The following is a 22296-nucleotide window of genomic DNA, read 5'->3' as shown; positions in this document are numbered from 1 at the left end:
TATGACAGTTTGACGGTGCAGCATTCCCTCTCTACTGGCCCTCTGAGAGTGTGCACTCGATCAGTTCTGACCGTCTGACAATGCGGCATCCCTTCAGTACTGACCCTTTGACAATACAGCACTCACTCATTACTGACCCTCTGACAATTCAGCACTCCCTCAGTACTGATGTACTGACAGTGTAGCGCTTCCTCAGTGCTGAATCTCCGACACTGCGTCATTCCCTTAGCACTGACAGATGAATAGCGCAGCACTCCTTCAGTACTGTCCCTCTGACAGTGTATCGCTCCCCCATTACTGACCCTCTGGCAGTGCAGCACTCCCTCAGTATTGACTCACTGACATCGCAGCACTTCCTCAGTACTAACGCACTGACAGTGTAGCACTCCCTCAGTACTGACCCTCTGAGAATGCGGCACTCCTTCAGTACTGACCCTCTGCCAGTGCAGCACTCCCTCAGTACTGACCCTCTGTCAGTGCAGCACTCCCTCAGTACTGACCCTCTGGCAGTATTGACCCTCTGCCAGTGCAGCACTCCCTCAGTACTGACTCGCTGACAGTGCAGCACTCCCTCAGTACTGACCCTCTGACAGTGCAGCACTCCCTCAATACTGACTTTCCAACAGTGCAGCACTCCCTCAGTACTGACTCGCTGACAGTGCAGCACTCCCTCAATACAGACCCTCTGACAGTGTGGCATTCCCCCATGACTGAACCTTTGACAGTGCGACACTCTGTCACTACTGACCTCTGACAGTGCTGTCGCTCCGACGGTGTGCTATACCCAAAGCACTGACCGACAAACAGTGCAGGACTCGCTTAGTACTGACCCTTTGTCAGTGCAGCACTCCCCTTAAGTACTGATCCTCTGACAGTGCAGCACTCTGTCAGTACTGACTCTCTGACAGTGCAGCATTCCCTCAGTACTGACCCTCTGACAGTACAGCACTAATTCAGTACTGACCCTCTGACAGTGCAGCACTCCCTCAGTTCTGAACCTTCGACAGTGCAGCATTCCCTCAGTGCACTCCCTACGGCACTGTGGCAAACCCTCAGTAGTAACCCTCCAGCAATGAAGCACTCCCTCAATACTGACTTTCCAACAGTGCAGCACTCCCTCAGTACTGACCCACTGACAGTGCAGCACTCTCTCAGTAGTGACCCTCTGACAGTGCAGCACTCCCTCAGTTCTGAACCTTCGACAGTGCAGCATTCCCTCAATGCTGAACCTCTAGCAGTGCAGTGCTCCCTCAGTACTGAAGCTCTAACAGTGCGACATTCCCTCAGCACTTACAAACGCAACAGTGCAGCACACCCTCAGTACTGACCCTCTGGCATGTACTGACCCTCTGCCAGTGCAGAACACCCTAAGTACTGACCCTCTGTCAGTGCAACACTCCCTCAGTACTGACCCTCTGGCACTACTGACCCTCTGCCAGTGCAGCACTCCCTCAGTACTGACTCGCTGACAGTGCAGCACTCCCTCAGTACTGACCCTCTGACAGTGCAACACTCCCTCAGTACTGACCCTCCAACAGTCCAGTGCTCCCTCAATACAGACCCTCTGACAGTGTGGCATTCCCTCATGACTGAACCTTTGACATTGCGACACTCCCTCAGTACTGACCTCTGACAGTGCTGTCGCTCCGACGGTGCGCTATTCCCAAAGCACTGACCGACAAACAGTGCAGGACTCGCTTAGTACTGACCCTTTGTCAGTGCAGCACTCCCCCTAAGTACTGATCCTCTGACAGTGCAGCACTCTGTCAGTACTGACTCTCTGACAATGCAGCACTCCCTCAGTACTGACCCTCTGACAGTACAGCAATAATTCAGTACTGACCCTCTGACAGTGCAGCACTCCCTCAGTTCTGAACCTTCGACAGTGCAGCATTCCCTCAGTGCACTCCCTACGGCACTGTGGCAAACCCTCAGTAGTGACCCTCCAGCAATGAAGCACTCCCTCAATACTGACTTTCCAACAGTGCAGCACTCCCTCAGTACTGACCCACTGACATTGCAGCACTCTCTCAGTAGTGACCCTCTGACAGTGCAGCACTCTCTCAGTAGTGACCCTCTGACAGTGCAGCACTCCCTCAGTACTGACCCATTGACAGTACAGCAATCCCTCAGTGCTGAACCTCTGACAGTGCAGTGCTCCCTCAGTACTGAAGCTCTAACAGTGCGACATTCCCTCAGCACTAACAAACGCAACAGTGCAGCACACCCTCAGTACTGACCCTCTGGAATGTACTGACCCGCTGCCAGTGCAGAACACCCTAAGTACTGACCCTCTGTCAGTGCAACACTCCCTCAGTACTGACCCTCTGACAGTACTGACCCTCTGCCAGTGCAGCACTCCCTCAGTACTGACTCGCTGACAGTGCAGCACTCCCTCAGTACTGACCCTCTGAGAGTGTGTACTCACTCAGTTCTGCATCTCTGACAGTGCGGTGTTCTGTCAGTCCTGACCCTCAGGCAGCGTGGCAAACCCTCAGTACTTAACCTTCGGCAATGCAGCACTCCCTCAGTACTGACCCTCTGACAGTCCAGTGCTCCCTTACTATCAACCTCTGATAGTTCGGCACATCCGCTGTACTGACCCTCTGACAGTGCAGTATACCCTCAGTTCTGACCCTCTGGCAGTCCAACACTCCTTCATTACTGATCCTCTGGCAGTACTGACCCTCTGCCAGTGCAGAACACCCTCAGTACTGACTCTCTGTCAGTGTGGTGCTCCCTCTGAACTGACCATCTGAGAGTGTGCACTCACTCAGTTCTGCACCTCTGACAGTGCGGTGTTCTGTCAGTACCGACCCTCTGGCAGCGTGGCAAACCCTCAGTACTTAACCTTTGGCAATGCAGCACTCCCTTAATACTGACCATCTGATAGTCCAGTGCTCCCTCACTACTCAAACTCCGATATTTTGGCACATCCTCTGTACTGACCCTCTGAAAGTGCAGCACTCCCTCAGTACTGTCTTTACAAACGTGTGGCACTCCCGTGGCACTGAGTGTATGGCGATCTGTCGAAGGATCAGTACTGAGGGAGTGCCGGATTTTGGAAAGTCAGTGACAGTGCAGCACTGACCCTCTGACAGTGCGGCACTCTCCCAGTACTGACACTCAGACAGATCACCATACACTCAGTGCTGAGGTAATGCCACACTTTTGCAAAAACAGTACTGAGGGAGTGCTACACTGTCAGAGAGTCAGTACAGAGGGAGTGCTACATTGCCAGAGGTTACATTCTGACCTAAAGTGCAGCACTTCCTCAGTACTGACACTCTCACAGTGTGGCACTCCTTCAATACTGACCCTTTCACAGCGTGACACTCCCTCAGTACTGACCCTCTGGCAATGCAGCATTCCCTCAGTACTGACCATCTGACAGTGCAGAACTCCTTCAGGATTGTCCCTCTGACAGTGCGGCACTAGCTCAGTCTTATCTCCATGACTGTGCAGCACTTCCTCAGTACTGACATTCTGACAGTGCAGTACTCCCACTATGCCGACACACTGACAATGCGGCAATCCCTCAGTACTGACCTTTAATAGTGCAGTGCTCACTCAGTACTGACCCTCTGAAAGGGTGGCATTCCCTCAATACTGATCCTCTGACAATGCAGTGCTCACACAGTATGATCCCCTGACATTGCAGCACTCCCTCAGTACTGACGCTACGTCAGTGCAGCACTCCCTCAGTACTGATGCTCCAGCAGTGTTGCGCTCCCCCAATACTGATCCTCTGATAGTGCAGCTTTCCCTCAATACTAATCCTCTGACAGTGCAACATTAACGTAGTACGCACTCTCCACAGAGTGGCGCTCCCTCAGTAATGACCTTCCAACAGTGGAGCGCTCACTGCATATTGACCCTCCGACCGTACGACACTCCCTCGGTACTGCCCCTCTGACAGAGCAGCACTCCCTCAGTAGTGACCCTCGGACAGTGCAGCAGTGCACCTGTAATGAAACTCTGACAATGCGGTATTCCCTCCCTACTGACCCTCCGACATTCCGACGCACCCACAGTACTGACCTTCCATCAGTGCGGCACTCCCTCGTTACTGACCCTCTCACAGTGCAGCACTGCCTTAGGACTGAGCCTCTGACAGTGCAGCTCTCCCTTATGCTGACTCTCTGACAGTGCAGAACTCCCTCATACTGAACCGTTGGCAATTTAGAGCTCCCTCAGTACTGACCCTCTGACAGTGCAGCACTCACTCAGCACTGATGCTCTGACAGTGTATCACTCCCTCAGTCCTGATGCTCTGACAATGTTGTTCTCTCTCAGTAATGACCCTCCAACAGTGCAGCGCTCGTTTTGCACTGACCCTCTGACAGTGTAGCGTGCCCTCAGGACTGACCCTCTGGCAGTGCGGCGCTCAATCAGTACAGACCCTCTGACAGTGTAGCACTCCCCCAGGAGTGACCCTCTGACAGTGCGACACTCCTTTGGTACAGACCCTCTGACAGTGCAGCACTCCCAAAACTACAGACCCTTTGTCAGTACAGCACTCACTCCATACTGACCCTCTGACAGTGCGGCACTCCCTCCAGACTTAACTTCCGACAGTGTGGTGTTCCCTCAGTACTGACCCGTTGATATTGCAGTACTCACTCAGTAAAGACTCTCTGACATTGTGGAACTCCCTTGGTGCTAACCTTCTGACAGTGCAGCGTTCCCTGAGGACTGACCCCCTGACAGTGCAGCATTCCCTCAGTACTGACCCTCTGACAGTGCAGCACTCCCTCAGTACTGACCCTCTGACAATGCAGCACTCGCTCAGTACTGACCCTCTGACAATGCAGCACTCCCTCAGTACTGACGTACTGACAGTGTAACAATTCCTCAGTACTGAACTCCGACACTGCATAATTCCCTTAGCAGTGACCGACAAACAGTGCAGCACTCCTTCAGTACTGACCCTCTGACAATGCGGCCCTCGCTCAGTACTAACTCTCAGACAGTGCAGTACTCTATCGGTACTGAACCTCTGACTGTATAGTTCTCCCTCAGTACTGACCATCTAACAGTGCGTCATTCCCTTGCCACTGACTGACAAACTGTACAGCACTCCTTCAGTACTGACCCTCTGACAGTGCAGCACTCCCTCATTACTGACCCTCCAACAGTACAGCACTCCCTCCATACTGTTTCTCTTACAGTGTAGTGGTCCCTTAGTACTCACCTTCTGACAGTGCAGCACACCCTCATTACTTGACCCTCGGACATTGCAGCACGACCTCAGTACGGACCCTCTGACAATGCATCACTCACTCAGTACTGACCGTTTGATAGTGCAGCACTACCGTAGTGCTGACCTTCTGACAGTGCGGACCTCCTTTCCCGCCTCAGGCGACTGACTGTGTGGAGTTTGCACATTCCCCCCGTGTCTGCGTGGGTTTCCTCTGGGGGCTCCGGTTTCCTCCCACAGTCCAAAGATGTGCAGGTTAGGTGAATTGGCCATGCTAAATTGTCCATAGTGTTAGGTAAGGGGCAAATGTAGGGGTATGGGTGGGTTGCGCTTCGGCGGGTAGGTGTGGACTTGTTGGGCCGAAGCGCCTGTTTCCACACTGTAAAGTAATCTAATCTAATCTAAAACTCCTGACAACACAGCACTCCCTCTGCACTGACTCACTGAAAGTACAGCACTCACTCAGTGGTGAACCACCAACAGTGCGGCATTCACTCAGTACTGACACCCTGAAAGTGCGGCACTCCCTCTGTCCTGCACCTTTAACAGTGCAGCGCTCCCTCAGCACTGAACCATTGAAAGTGCAGTACTCCCTCAGGACTGACCCTCTGACAGTGCAGCACTCCCTCAGTACTGATCCTCTGACAGTGTAGCGCTCCCTCAGGACTGATCCTCTGATGGTGCAACGCTCTCTCAGTACAGACCCTCTCACAGGGCGGCATTCACTGAGGACTGAACCTCTGACAGTGTGACACTACTTCAGTACAGACCTCTGACAGTGCTGTCGCTCCGTCAGTGCGGCATTCCCTCAGTACTGAACCTCTGACAGTGCAGCACACCCTCAGTACTGATGCTCCTACACTGCGTCATTACCTTAGCACTGACAGACGAACAGTGCAGCACTCCTTCAGGACTGACCCTCTGACAGTGCAGCACTCACTCATTACTGACCCTCTGACAGCGCAGGACTCACTCAGTACTGGCCCTTTGACAGTATATCGCTCCCTTAGTACAGACCGTCTGACAGTGCAGCACTCCCTCTGTACTGGCCCTTTGACAGTGTACCGCTCCCACAGTACTGATCCTCTGACAGTGTAGCACACACTCTGTTCTGCACATCTAACAGAGCAGCACTCCCTCATTGCTGACCCTCTGACAGTAAAGCACTCCCTCTGTACTGACCATTTGACAGTGTATGGCTCCCTCAGTTCTGACTCTATGACAGTGCAGAATTCCCTCAGTACTGGCCCTCTGACAGTGCAGCACTCCCTCAGAACTAAGGATTATTCGAGAGGCTGAGAGAGTGATAGATAGAAGCTACAGGGACATAGCTACGCCAGGGAACAGAGGTATCTGGGTAACAGGTAGAGGTGGGAAGGGGAGGAAGCAAGCAGTGCAGGGATCCCCTGTGGTCGTTCCCCTAAAGAATAAGTATACCGCTTTGGATACTGTTGGGGGGGACGGCCTAGCAGGGGTAAGCTGCAGTGACCGGGTCTGTGGCGCGAGGTCTGGCTCTGAGGCCCAGAAGGGAAATGGGGAAAGGAGGAGAGCGCTAGTTATAGGAGACTCTCTAGTTAGAGGGACGGACAGGCGGTTCTGTGGGCATGGGCGAGACTCTCGGATGGTGTGTTGCCTCCCGGGTGCCAGGGTCCGAGACGTCTCGGACCGTGTCTTCAGAATCCTAAAGGGGGAGGGTGTGCAGCCAGAAGTCGTGGTGCACGTTGGCACCAATGACATAGTTAGGAAGAGGGGTGGGGAGGTCATTCAAGAGCTCAGGGAGTTAGGCTGGAAGCTAAAAGCTAGGACGGACAGAGTCGTCATCTCTGGGTTGTTGCCGGTGCCACGTGACAGTGAGGCAAGGAATAGGGAGAGAGTGCAGTTGAACACGTGGCTGCAAGGATGGTGTAGGAGGGAGGGCTTCAGGTATTTAGACAATTGGACTGCATTCTGGGGAAGGTGGGACCTGTACAAGCAGAACGGGTTGCACCTGAACCAGAAGGGCACCAATATCCTGGGCGGTAGGTTTGCTAGCACTCTTCGGGGGGGTTCAATCTAATTTGACAGGGCGATGGGATCCGGACTTGTAGTCCAGCAAGTAGGCTAGCTGTTTGTCAGGATGTCCAAGAATGTAGGGAGGCTGTGAAGAAGGTAGCACAGACAGGGAATACTTGCGGACACAGAGATGGGTTCAAGTGCGTATACTTCAACGCAAGGAGCATCAGAAATAAGGTGGGTGAACTTAAGGCGTGGATCGGTACCTGGGACTACGATGTTGTGGCCATCACGGAAACGTGGATAGAAGAGGGACAGGAATGGTTGTTGGAGGTTCCTGGTGACAGGTGTTTCAGTAAGATTAGGGAGGGTGGGAAAAAAGGAGGGGAGGAAGGCGTTGCTAATTAGAGATGGTATAACGGCTGCAGAAAGGCAGTTCGAGGGGAATCTGCCTTTGGAGATAATATGGGCTGAAGTCAGAAATAGGAAAGGTGCAGTCACCTTGTTGGGTGTTTACTATAGGCCCCCCAATAGCAGCAGAGATGTGGAGAAACAGATTGGGAAACAGATTTTGGAAAGGTGCAGAAGCCACAGGGTAGTAGTCATGGGCGATTTCAACTTCCCAAATATTGATTGGAAGCTCTTCAGATCAAGTAGATTGGATGGGGCGGTGTTTGTGCAGTGTGTCCAGGAAGCTTTTCTAACTCAGTATGTAGATTGTCCGACCAGAGGGGAGGCCATATTGAATTTGGTACTCGGTAATGAACCGGGACAAGTGATGGGCTTATTAGTGGGTGAACATTTTGGTGATGGTGACCATAATTCCGTGACTTTCACCCTGGTTATGGAGAGAGATAGGTGCGTACAACAGGGTAGGTTTTCCATTAGGGGGAAGGGTAATTACGATGCTGTAAGACAGGATCTGAGGAGCATAAGTTGGGAGCATAGGCTGTCAGGGAAGGATGTCGAGGAAATGTGGACCTTTTTCAAGGAACAGATACGACGTGTCCTTGATCTGTATGTACCTGTCAGGCAGGAAAGAAATGGTCGTGTGAGGGAACCTTGGTTGACGAGGGAGGTTGAATGCCTTGTAAAGAGGAAGAAGGAGGCTTACATCAGGTTGAGGAAACAGGGTTCAGACAGAGCAGTTGAGGGATACAGGATAGCCAGAAGGGACCTGAAGAAAGGGATTAGGAGAGCTAAGAGAGGGCATGAAAAACCTTTGGCGGATAGGATCAAGGATAACCAAAAGGCATTTTATGCGTATGTGAGAAACATGAGAATGACGAGAACGAGGGTAGGTCCGATCAAGGACAGTAGTGGGAGACTGTGTATTGAGTTGGAAGAGATAGGAGAGGTCTTGAATGAGTACTTTTCTTCAGTATTTACAAACGAGAGGGACCGTATTGTTGAAGAGGAGAGTGTGAAATGGACTGGTAAGCTAGAGGAGATACGTGTTAGGAAGGAAGACGTGTTGGACATTTTGAACAACTTGAGGATAGACAAGTCCCACGGGCCTGACGGGATATATCCTAGGATTATGTGGGAAGCAAGAGAGGAAATTGCAGTACTGTTGGCAATGATCTTTTCGTCTTCACTGTCAAGGGGGATGGTACCAGGGGACTGGAGAGTGGCGAATGTTGTGCCCCTGTTCAAAAAAGGGAATAGGGATAACCCCGGAAATTACAGGCCAGTTAGTCTTACTTTGGTGCTAGGCAAAGTAATGGAAAGGGTACTGAGGGATAGGATTTATGAGTATCTGAAAAGACACTGCTTGATTAGGGACAGCCAGCACGGATTTGTGATGGGTAGGTCTTGCCTAACAAGTCTTATTGAATTCTTTGAGGAGGTGACCAAGCATGTGGATGAGGGTAGAGCAGTGGATGTAGTATACATGGATTTTAGTAAGGCATTTGATAAGGTTCCCCATGGTAGGCTTATGCGGAAAGTCAGGAGGCATGGGATAGAGGGAAATTTGGCCAATTGGATAGAAAACTGGCTAACCGGTCGAAGTCAGAGAGTGGTGGTAGATGGCAAATATTCAGCCTGGAGCCCAGTTACAAGTGGAGTTCCGCAGGGATCAGTTCTGAGTCCTCTGCTGTTTGTAATGTTTATTAATGACTTGGATGAGGGAGTCGAAGGGTGGGTCAGTAAATTTGCAGATGATACGAAGATTGGTGGAGTTGTGGATAGTGAGGAGGGCTGTTGTCGGCTGCAAAGAGACTTAGATATGATGCAGACCTGGGCTGAGGAGTGGCAGATGGAGTTCAACCCTGCCAAGTGTGAGATTATCCATTTTGGAAAGACAAATAAGAATGTGGAATACAGGGTTAACCGTAGGGTTCTTAGTGACGTGGAGGAACAGAGGGATCTTGGGGTCTATGTTCATAGATCTTTGAAAGTTGCCACTCAGGTAGATAGAGATTGTAAGAAGGCCTATGGTGTATTAGCGTTCATTAGCAGAGGGATTGAATTCAAGAGTCGTGAAGTGATGTTGCAACTGTACAGGACTTTGGTTAGGCCACATTTGGAGTACTGTGTGCAGTTCTGGTCGCCTCACTTTAGGAAAGATGTGGAAGCTTTGGAGAGGGTGCAGAGAAGATTTACCAGGATGTTGCCTGGAATAGAGAATAGGTCGTACGAGGATAGGTTGAGAGCGCTAGGCCTTTTCTCGTTGGAACGGCGAAGGATGATACGGGAGCAAGAAGACCAGATGATCAGAGGAATAGATAGAGTGGACAGTCAGAAACTTTTTCCCCGGGTGCAACAGAGTGTTACAAGGGGACATAGATTTAAGGTGAAGGATGAAAGGTATAGGGGAGATGTCAGGGGTGGGTTCTTTACCCAGAGAGTGGTGGGGGCATGGAATGCACTGCCTGTGAGAGTGGTAGAGTCAGAATCATTGGTGATCTTTAAGCGGCAATTGGATAGGTACATGGATGGGTGCTTAAGCTAGGACAAATGTTCGGCACAACATCGTGGGCCGAAGGGCCTGTTCTGTGCTGTATTGTTCTATGTTCTATGTTCTATGATCCTCTGACAGTAAAGCACTCCCTCTGTACTGGCCCTTTGACTGTGGATGACTCCCTCAGTACTGACCCTCTGACAGTGCAGCATTCCCTCATTACTGACCCTCTGACAGTGTAGCACTCACCCATACTGAGCCGTTGACAGTGCAGCACTCCCTCAGTATTGACCCTCTGACAGTGCAGCACTCCAGCAATACTGATGTATTGACAGTGTAGTGCTACCTCAGTACTGAACCTCCAAAAGTGCGTCATTCCCTTTGCACTGACCAACAAACATTTCAGCTCTCCTTCAGTACTGACCCTCTGACAATATGGCCATCGCTCAGTACTAATTCTCAGACAGTGCAGTACTCTATCGGTACTGAACCTCTGACAGCATAGGACTCCCTCAGTACTGACCATCTGACAGTTCAGCACTGCCTTAGTACTGAACCTCTGACAGTGTAGCTCTCCCTCAGTACTGAACCTCTGACACTGCGTCATTCCCTTGCCACTGACTGACGAACAGTGCAGCAGTCCTTCAGTACTGACCCTCTGACTGTGCAGCACTCACTCAGTATTAGCCCTTTGACAGTGTATCACTCCCTCAGTAATGACCCTCTGACTGCAGCACTCCCTCATTACTGACCCTCCAACAGTACAGCACTCCCTCCATACTGTTTCTCTGACAGTGTAGTGTTCCCTCAGTACTCATCTTCTGACAGTGCAGCACACCCTCATTACTTGACCCTCTGACATTGCAGCACTACCTTAGTACTGACCTCTGACAGTTCATCACTCACTCAGTCCTGGCCCTTTGATAGTGCAGCACTACCTTAGTGCTGTCCTTCTGACAGTGCGGACCTCCTTCAGAACAAAACTCCTGACAACGCAGCACTCCCTTTGCACTGACTCACTGCAAATACAGCACGCACTCAGTGCTGACACTCCAACAGTGCGGCATTCCATCAGTACTGACCCTCTGACAGTGCAGCACTCCATCTGTACTGGCCCTTTGACAGTATACCGCTCCCTCAGTACCGACCCTCTGACAGTGCAGCACTCCCTCAGGACTGACCCTCTGACAGTGTAGCGCTCCCTCAGGATTGACTCTCTGACAGTGTAGCGCTCGCTCAGGACTGACCCTCTGACGGTGCCACAGTCCCTCAGTACAGACCCTCTGACAGGGCGGCATTCATTAAGGACTGAACCTCTGACAGTGTGACACTACCTCCTGTTCCCTGGATGCTGCCTGACCTCCTGCGCTGTTCCAGCAACACATTTTCAGCTCACTACCTCAGTACAGACCTCTGACAGTGCTGTCGCTATGTCAGTGCGGCACTCCCTCAGTACTGAACCTCTGACAGTGCAGCACACCCTCAGTACTGATGCTCCGACAGTGTGCCGCTCCCTAAGGACTGACCCTCTGACAATGCTGCACTCCCTCAGTACTGACCCTTTGACAATATAGCACTCACTCATTACTGACACTCTCACACTATAGCACTCCCTCAGTATTGACCCTCTGACAGTGTAGCTCTCCCTCAGTAGTGAACCTCCGACACTGCATCATTCCCTTTGCACTGACTGACAAACAGTGCAGCACTCCTTTAGTACTGACCCTCTGACAGTGTAGCACACCCTCTGTCCTGCACATCTTACAGAGCAGCACTCCCTCATTATTGACCCTCGGACAGTGTAGCTCTCCCTCAGTACTGAACCTCTGACACTGCGTCATTCCCTTTGAACTGACTGACAAACAGTGCAGCACTCCTTCAGTACTGACCCTCTGACAGTGCAACACTCATTTATTATTGACCATCTGAAAGTGCAGCACTCTCTCTGTACTGGCCCTTTGACAGTGTATCGCTCCTCAGTTCAGACCCTCTGACAGTGCAGCATCGCCTAAGTATTGGCCCTCTGACAGTGTATCGCTCCCTTAGTACGGACCCTCTGACAGTGTATCGCTCCCTTAGTACGGACCCTCTGACAGTGCAACACTCCCTCTGTACTGGCCCTTTGACAGTATACCACTCCCTCTGTACCAACCCTCTGACAGTGCAGCACTCCCTCAGTACTGACCCTCTGACAGTGCAGCACTCATCAGTACTGATCCTCTGGCAGTGCAGCACTCCCTCAGTACTGACTCTCTGGCAGTGCAACACTCCCTCAGTACTGACTCTCTGGCAGTGCAACACTCCCTCAGTACTGACCCTCTGGCAGTGCAACATCCCCTCAGTACTGAACCTCTGGCAGTGCAACACTCCCTCAGTACTGACCCTCTGGCAGTACTGACCCTCTGCCAGTGCAGAACACCCTCAGTATTGACCCTCTGACAGTGTAGCGCTCCCTCAGTAATGACCCTCCAAAACCCAGCGCGCCCTCAATACAGACCCTCTGACAGTGTGGCATTCCCTCATGACTGAACCTTTGAAAGTGCAACACTCCCTCGGTACTGACCTCTGACAGTCCTGTCGCTCCGACGGCGCGCCATTCACACAGCACTGACCGACAAACAGTGCAGCACTCCTCAGTACTGACTCTTTGTCAGTGCAGCACTCGTTCAGTACGAATTCTCTGACAGTGCAGCACTCCGTCAGTCCTAACCCTCTGACAGTGCAACACTCCCTCAGTACTGACTCTCTGACAGTGCAGCGCACACTCAGTACTGATCCTCTGACAGTGTAGCACACACTCAGTACTGACCCTCTGACAGTGCAGCACTCCGTCAGTATTGACCCTCTGACAGTGCAATACCCCCTCATTACTAATCATGTGACAGTGCAGCACTCCCTCAGAACTGACCCTCTGACATTACAGCACTCCCTCAGTACTGACCCTCTGGCAGTACTGACTTCCTGTCAGTGCAACACTCCCTCAGTACTGACCCACTGCCAGTGCAGAACACCTTCAGTACTGACTCTCTGTCAGTGTGGTGCTCCCTCAGTACTGACCCTGTGAGAGTGTGCACTCACTCAGTTCTGCACCTCTGACAGTGCGGTGTTCTGTCAGTACTGACCCTCTGTCAGCGTGGCAAACCCTCAGTACTTAACCTTCGGCAATGCAGCACTGCCTCTGTACTGACCCTCTGACAGTGCTGCACTCCCTCAGTACTGTCTTTCTAAACATGTGGCACTCCCTTGGCACTGAGTGTATGGCGATCTGTCGGAGGATCAGTACTGAGGGAGTGCCGGATTTTGGAAAGTCAGTGACAGTGCAGCACTGACCCTCTGACAGTGCGGCACTCTCTCAGAACTGACACTCAGACAGATCACTCAGTGCTGAGGGAGTGCCACACTTTTGGAAAGACAGTACTGAGGGAGTGCTGCACTGTCAGATAGTCAGTACTGAGGGAGTGCTGCATTGACAGAGTTTACATTTTGACCCAAAGTGCAGCACTTCCTCAGTACTGACCCTCTGACATTGTGGCGCTCCCTCAGTACTGACACCCACACAGAGTGGCACTTCTTCAATACTGACCCTCTCACAGCGTGACACTCTCTCAGTACTGACCGTCTCACAGGGTGACATTCCCTCAGTACTGACCCTCTGACATTGCAGCACTCCCTCAGCACTGACACTACGACAGTGCAGCACTACCTCAGTAATGATGCTCCGGCAGTGTTGCGCTCCCCCAATACTGATCCTCTGATAGTGCAGCTTTCCCTCAATACTGATCCTCCGACAGTGCAACATTAACTTAGTACTCACTCTCCACAGAGTGGCACTCCCTCAGTAATGACAGTGCGGTATTCCCTCCCTACTGACCCTCCGACATTCCGACGCACCCACAGTACTGACCCTCCAACAGTGCGGCACTCCCTAATTATTGACCCTTTCACAGTGCAGCACTGCCTTAGTACTGAGCCTCTCACAGTGCAGCACTCCCTCTGTGCTGACTCTCTGACAGTGCAGCACTCTCTCAGTACTGAACCGTTGGTAATTTAGAGCTCCCTCAGTACTGACCCTCTGACAGTGCAGCACTCCCTCAGCACTTATGCTCTGACAGTGTTGTTCTCTCTCAGTGCAGCGCTCGTTTTGCACAGACCCTCTGACAGTCTAGCGTGCTCTCAAGACTGACCCTCTGACAGTGCAGCGCCCCATCAGTACAGACCCTCTGACAGTGTAGCACTCCCCCAGGACTGACCCTCTGACACTACAGCACTCACTCAGTACTGACCGTCTGACAATGCAGTACTCCCTCATTACTGACCCTCTTACAGTGTGGCATTCCCCCGGGACTGACACTCAGACAATGCAGCAATCCCTCGTACTGACCCTCTGACAGTGAAGTGCTCCCTCAGCACTGACCCTCTGACAGTGCAACAGTATCTCAGTAATCACTCTCCACAGTGTGGCGCACCCTCAGTAATGACCCTCTGACAGTGTAGCGCTCGCTTAGCACTGACCCTGTGACAATATATCACACCCTCGGTACTGACCTTCTGACAGTGCAGCACTACATCAGTACAGACCCTCCAACAGGGCTCTCCCAGGACTGACCCTCTGACGGTGCGACACTCCTTTGGTATAGACCCTCTGACAGTGCAGCACTCCCAAAAGTACTGACCCTTTGACAGCACAGCACTCACTCCATACTGACCCTCTGACAGTGCAGCACTCTCTCAGTACTGACCCTCTGACAGTGCGACACTCTCTCCAGACTGAACTTCCGACAGTGCGGCGTTCCCTCAGTACTGACTCTCTGGCAATGCAGCACTCCATCAATCCTGACCCTCTAATAATGCAGAACTCCCTCAGTACTGAGCAGATGACAGTGTAGCGCTCACTCACTATTGCCCTCGCAGTGTGATCACTCCCTCAGTTCTGAACCTCCGATAGTGCATTGTGCCCTCAGTACAGACCCTCTGGCAATGCAGAATTCCCTCGGTACTGACTCTGACCGTGCAGCCCTCCATCTACGCTGACTCTCTGACAGTGTAGCACTCCCGCAGTCCTTCACCCAACAATGAAGTCATCCATCAGTACTGAACCTCTGACAGTGCAGCGCACCATCAGCACTGACCCTTTGACAGAGTTGCACTCCCATGGTACTGACCCGCTGACAATGCAGCACTTCCTCACTACAGACCCTCTGACAGGGTGGCATTCCCTCAATACTTATCCTCTGTCAATGCAGTGCTCCCTCGGTACTGACCCTCTGGCAATGAGTTGCTTCCTCAGTACTGAACCCCTGATAGTGTAAAACTCTCTCAATACTGACCCTCTGACAGTGCAGCACTTCCTCGATACTGACATTCCGACAATGCTGTTCTCCCATAGTAATGACCCTCCAACAGTGCAGCGCTCTTTTTGTGCTGACCCTCTGACAGTGTAGCGTGCCCTCAGGACTGATCCTCTGACAGTACGGTGCTCCATCAGACCCTCTGACAGTACAGCACTCACTCATTACTACCCCTCTGACAATGTGCTTCTCCCTCAGAACTGACCCACTGACAGTGCGGTACTCCCTCATTACTGACCCTCTGACAGTGTGGCCTTTCCCCGGGACTGACACTTAGACAGTGCAGCAACCTCTCAATACTGGCCCTTTGACAGTGTATCACTCCCTCAGTACTGACCCTCTGACAGTGCAGCACTTCCTCATTACTGACCCTCCAACAGTACAGCACTCCCTCTGTACTGACCCTTTGACAGTGTATCGCTCCCTCAGTACTGACCCTCTGACAGTGCAGCATTCCCTCAGTACTGGCCCTTTAACAGTAAACCCCTCCCTCAGTACTGACCCTCTGACAGGGCAGCACTCCCTCAGTACTGACCATCTGACAATGCAGCACTCCCTCATTACTGACCCTCTGACAGTGTGGCCTTTCCCCGGGACTGACACTTAGACAGTGCAGCACCCTCTCAATACTGGCCCTTTGACAGTATACCGCTCCCTCAGTACTGACCCTCTGACAGTGCAGCACTCCCTCAGTACTGATCCACTGGCAGTGCAACACTCCCTCAGTACTGACCCTCTGGCAGTACTGACCCTCTGCCAGTGCAGAACACACTCAGTATTGACCCTCTGACAGTGTAGCACTCCCTCAGTAATGACCGTCCAACAGTCCAGCGCTCCCTCAATACACACCCTCTGACAGTGTGGCATTCCCTCATGACTGAACCATTGACAGTGCGACACTCCCTCGGAACTGACCTCTGACAGTGCTGTCGCTCCGACGGTGCGCCATTCCCTCAGCACTGACCAACCAACAGTACGGCACTCCCTCCTTACTGACCCTCCAAGAGTGAGCACTTCCTCAGTACTGACCCTCTGATAGCGTAGTGCTCCCTGAATATTCACCCGACGACAGGGTGGCAAACTCTCAGTTTTGACCCTCTGACAGTGTGGAGCTCCCTCAGTACTGACCATCTGACAATGCAGCACTCCCTCATTACTGACTCTCTGGCAGTGCAACACTCCCTCAGTACTGACCCTCTGGCAGTGCAACACCCCCTCAGTACTGACCCTCTGGCAGTGCAACACTCCCTCAGTACTGACCCTCTGGCAGTACTGACCCTCTGCCAGTGCAGAACACCCTCAGTATTGACCCTCTGACAGTGTAGCACTCCCTCAGTAATGACCGTCCAACAGTCCAGCGCTCCTTCAATACAGACCCTCTGACAGTGTGGCATTCCCTCATGACTGAACCTTTGACAGTGCGACACTCCCTCGGAACTGACCTCTGACAGTGCTGTCGCTCCGACGGTGCGCCGTTCCCTCAGCACTGACCAACCAACTGTACGGCACTCCCTCCTTACTGACCCTCCGAGAGTAACCACTTCCTCAGAACTGACCCTCTGATAGCGTAGTGCTCCCTGAATATTCACCCGACGACAGTGTGGCAAACTCTCAGCTTTGACCCTCTGACAGTGTGGAGCTCCCTCAGTACTGATTTTCTAAAAGTGCAGCGCACCATCAGTACAGACCGTCAAAGAGTGTGGCGTTCCGTCAGTACGACCCTCTGACAGCGCAGCACTCCATCTGTGCTGACACTCTGACAGTGTGGCACCTCCTCAGAGAGTGCAGCACTCCTACTGTACTGACCTTCCGACAGTGCGGCTTTCCCTAAGCGTTGACCAAACAACAGTGCAGCATTGCCTCGGTACTGACCCTCTGACAGTGCGGCACTCCCTCATTACTGACTCTCTGACCATGCGACTCTCGCCCAGAGCTGCCCCTCTGACAGATCAGCACCTCATCTGTCGTGACTCTGAGAGTGCAGCACTGCACCTGTAATGAAACTCTTACAGTGCAGCACTCCCTCTACGCTGCCACTCTGACAGTGTGGCACTCCCTCATTACTGACTATCTGACAGTGCAGCACTCCCTCATTGCTGACCCTCTGACAGTGCAGCACTCCCTCATTGCTGACCCTCTGACAGTGCAGCACTCCCTCAGTACTGACTCTCTTACAGTGCAGCACGCCCTCTACGCTGCCACTGTGACAGTGTGGCACTCCCTCATTACTGACTATCTGACAGTGCAGCACTCCCTCATTGCTGACACTCTGACAGTGCAGCACTCCCTCAGTACTGACACTCTTACAGTGCAGCACTCCCTCTGCGCTGCCACTCTGACAGTGCGGCAATCCCTCGGGTTTCGCACCCTGATAGTGCAGCACTCCTTCAGTACTGACCCTCTGACAATGCAGCTTTCCCTCAGTACTGTTAATATATTAATTCAGTACTGATCCTTCACAGCGTGGCACTCCCTCAGTAATGGTCCTCCGACAGTGCATCACTCCCTCAGGGCTGACCATCTGACAGTGTGACACTCCCTCAGTACTGACTTTCTGACCGTACCACACTCCCTCGGTACTGCCCCTCTGGCAGAACAGCGCTCCCTCAGTTGTGACTCTCTGATAGTATGGTATTCCCACCATACTGACCCTCTGACATTGCGGAGGACCCACAGTACTGACCCTCCAACAGTGCGGCAGTCCCACATTACTGACCCACTGACAGTGCAGCACTCCCTCAGTACTGACTCTCTGACAGTGCAGCACTCTCTCTACGCTGCCACTCTGACAGTGTGGCAATGCCTCGGTTTCGCACCCTGACAGTGCAGTACTCCCTCAGTACTGACCCTTTGACATTGTTGCGCTCCCGCAGCACTGACCCCCTAACTATGCAGCACAAACTCGGTACTGATCCACTGACAGTGAAGCTCTCCATATATACTGACAGTGTGGCACTCCCTCACGCCTGCACCTGACAGTGCAGCACTCCCTCAGTACTGACCATTTGACAGTGTTGCACTCCCGCAGTACTGACCCTCTGACAATGCAGCACTTCCTCACTACAGAACCTCTGACAAGGTGGCATTCACTCAATACTGTCCCTCTGACAATGCAGTGCTCCCTCAGTACTGACCCCCTGACAGTATAGCACTCCCTCAGTACTGACACTCCGACAGTGTTGTGCTCCCTCAGTAATGACCCTCCAACAGTGCAGTGCTCGATTTGTACTGACCCTCTGACAGTGTAGCGTGCCCTCAGGACTGATCCTCTGACAGTGCGGCGCTCCATCAGTACAGACTCTCTGACAGTGTGGCACTCCCCTAGGACTGACCCTGTGACAGTACAGAACTCACTCAATACTGACCTTGTGACAATGTAGCATTCCCTCAGTAGTGAACCTCCGACAGTGCAGCAATCCCTCAGTAGTTACCCGCTGACAGTGTGGTGCTCCCTCAGGACTGACCCTCTAACAGATCAACACACCCTAAGTAGTGATCCTCTGATAGTGCGATACTCCCTCAGTTCTGAATCTCCATCAATGCGGCATTCCCTCAGTACTCTTCCTCCAACTGTGCGGCAAACCCTCAGTATTGACCCTCTGGCTATACGGTACACCCTCAGTACTGACCCTCTGGCAATGCAGCACACCCTCAGTACTGACCCTTTGACAGTGTGGCACTCGCTCAGTACTAACTCTCAGTTAGTGCAGCACTCCCTTGATACTAATGCTCCGACAGTGCATCACTCCCTCCGTACTGACCCTCTGACATTGTAGCATTCCTTCAGTTCTGATTCTTTGACAGTGTAGCGCACCCTCAGCACTGACCCTCTGACAGTGTAGCACTCCCCCCATTACTGACCCTCTGATAGTGCAGAGCTCCCTCAGTACAGACCCTCTGAAAGTGTGACATTCCCTGAGGACTGAACTTTTGAAGTGTGACACTCCCTCGGAACTGACCTCTCACAGTGCTGTTGCTCCGACACTATGCCATTCCCTCAGCACTGACCGAGCAACAGTGCGGCACTCCCTCCTTATTGACGCTCCGAGAGTGAGCACTTCCTCAGTACTGACCCTCTGACAGTGTGACAATCCCTCAGTTCTGGCCGTCTGATTGTGCAGTGCTCCCTGAGTATTGACCCTCCGACGGGGTGGCACTCTCTCAATATTGACCCTCTGACAGTGCAGCGCTCCATCAGTACAGACCCTCCGACAGTGTGGCGCTCCCTCAGTACTGACCTTCTGACAGTGCTGCGCTCCATCAGTACAGACCCTCCGACAGTGTTGAGCTCCCACAGTCATGACCTTCCAACAGCGCTGCGCAAGTTTTGTTCTGACCCTCTGACAGGGAAGCACGCCCTCAGGACTGATCCTCTGACAGTGCAGCGCTCCATCAGTACAGACACTCTGACAGTGTGGCACTCCCCTAGGACTGACCCTCTGACAGTACAGCATTCACTCAGTACTGACGCTATGACAGTACAGCATTCACTCAGTACTGACAGTACAGCATTCACTCAGTACTGACGCTAGGACAGTACAGCATTCACTCAGTACTGACCCTCTGACAATGTGGCTCCCCCTAAGAACTGACCCACCGAAAGTGCAGCACTCCCTCAGCACTGACCCTCTAACAGTGCAGCATCCCTCAGTACTGACCCTCTGACAGTGCAGCACTCCCTCTGTGCTGACCCTCTGACAGTGCAGCACTCCCTCAGTACTGACCCTCTGACAGTGCAGCACTCCCTCAGTACTGACCCTCTGACAGTGCAGCACTCCCTCTGTGCTGACCCTCTGACAGTGCAGCACTCCTTCAGTACTGATGCTTCGGCAGTGTTGCGCTCCCCCAGTTCTGATCCTCTGATAGTACAACATTAACTTAGTACTCACTCTCCACAGAGTGGCACTCCTTCAGTAATGACCCTCTGACAGTGGAGTGCTCATTACATAATGACCCTCTGAGAGTGCGACACCTCCTCGGTACTGCCCCTCTGACAGAGCAGCACTCTGTCAGTAGTGACTCTCTGACAGTTTGGCACTCCCTCCATATCGACCCTCCGACATTACGGCGCACCCACAATACTGACAGTGCAGCACTTCCTCGGTACTGACCCTCTAACAGTGCAGCATTCCCTCAGTATTGACCCTCTAACAGTGCAGGACACACTCATTACTGACCCTCTGACAGTGCAGTGCTCTCTCAGTATTGACCCCCTGATAGTGCCGCAATCCATCAGTACTTACCCTCTGACATTGCAGCTCTCCCTCAGTTCTGACCCTCTGACAGTGCAGCACTCCCTCAGTACGGACCCTCTGATACTGCAGCAATCCTTCAGTATTGACAATCCGACAGTGCAGCTTCCCTCAGTACTGATCCTCAACAGTGCAACACTAATGTAAGCACTGACCCTCCAACATTGCGGCGCTCCCTCAGTACCCTCCCTATTTTTTCTATTTCTTAGTGTTTTGTGGAAATGTGGAGACATTGCGTTTGCAGGTTCTGAGAAAGCATGAGAGAGACACACAATCCAAGCCCTGTCTGAAACTCTCTGCAATAGTCTATTCAGAGAGTTGCACAGCATGGAAACAGACCCTTCGGTCCAACTTATTCATGCCGACCAGATATCCTAACCTAATTTAGTTCCATTTGCTTGCACTTGTCCCATATCCCTCTAAACCCTTCCTATTCATATACCCATCCAGATGCCTTTTAAATGTCGCAATTGTCCCAGCCCCCACCACTTCCTCGAGCAGCTACCTGCATGGCACTTGCTCAAACATTCATAGACTCATTCAACCTCAAATAAACACCAATCTACGAAATGCTATCACTGTCATTTTCAATCCATCCTTTGATTCTCCGTTACGCTGATTTAAACAGAGCTAAAGAAACAGTCTTTGTGACCATCTAGTGTGACCTTGTAATAAAAGTAACTTTCAAATTTCACTTGCAGATAATTACCTCGCAATGTAATAGTTGCCTGGATGGTGGGGGTGACCTGTATTCTCCTGCTGCAGTCCTTGGATGTCCCACATTGATGTTAAGGAGGGAACTTCAGGATTTTTACCTGAATCACGCAGACAGCTCTCTTACTGGAGTGGCCCTTTAAAGTGGAAAGTTACTGTAGACCAGGAGGACCTGAGAGCTGCTGTCTCGTCAGAGAGAGAGGCCTGGTGGGTCACACACCTCAGGTGAGGAGTGAGGTTGAGAAGCTGGGGCCGTCATGGTAATTTCAGATATGATAGAGATTGAGCCAACAATGTTGGCATCATGAGCTAGTTAGCTGTGGTAACTGGTCCCCCTTTATGGCGGAGGAATTCTATCCCTTTAATAGAGCAAGCTTGAGAATTCAACACTAAAATCAACCTGTACGGACACGCTGGAGACCTGACACATCAATACAGAGATTGCTGAAGAAGCTAAGCATGTCCAGCTGTATCTGTGAAGAGAGAGATAGAGACAGAGAGAGTTCACCTTTCAATCCAGTGATTTCTGCGGGAATATTCCTTCAGAAAGACTGTACAGAACCGAAATTTAGTGACTATGTTTCTACATAAAGATGTTTTTATTAATAAAGTCTTCTTAAAAAAATGATATTTTAGAGGGGGATCAAGCATCTTGAGCTTGTGGGGGCATTGCCCCTGTCCCTAATCTTTCTGAAAAAAACGCTAGACAAGTTAGATACTCGCCGAGAATAAAAATAAACGGTCATCAATAAGGAGGAGATGGAGGGATTGTGACCGGGCTCAGTGGTTAGCAATGTTGCCTCACCCCATCTGGGTTCGATCCCAACCTCGGGCAATTGTCTGTGTGGAGTCTGCACATTCTCCCCGTGTCTGCCTCCGGGTAGA

The sequence above is a fragment of the Chiloscyllium plagiosum genome, unplaced genomic scaffold (assembly GCF_037043375.1).
Source record: "Chiloscyllium plagiosum isolate Xiang-an unplaced genomic scaffold, Cpla_swu_hap1 HiC_scaffold_29, whole genome shotgun sequence".
NCBI classification, from domain to species: domain Eukaryota; kingdom Metazoa; phylum Chordata; class Chondrichthyes; order Orectolobiformes; family Hemiscylliidae; genus Chiloscyllium; species Chiloscyllium plagiosum.
This window is presented reverse-complemented; position numbering follows the sequence as displayed.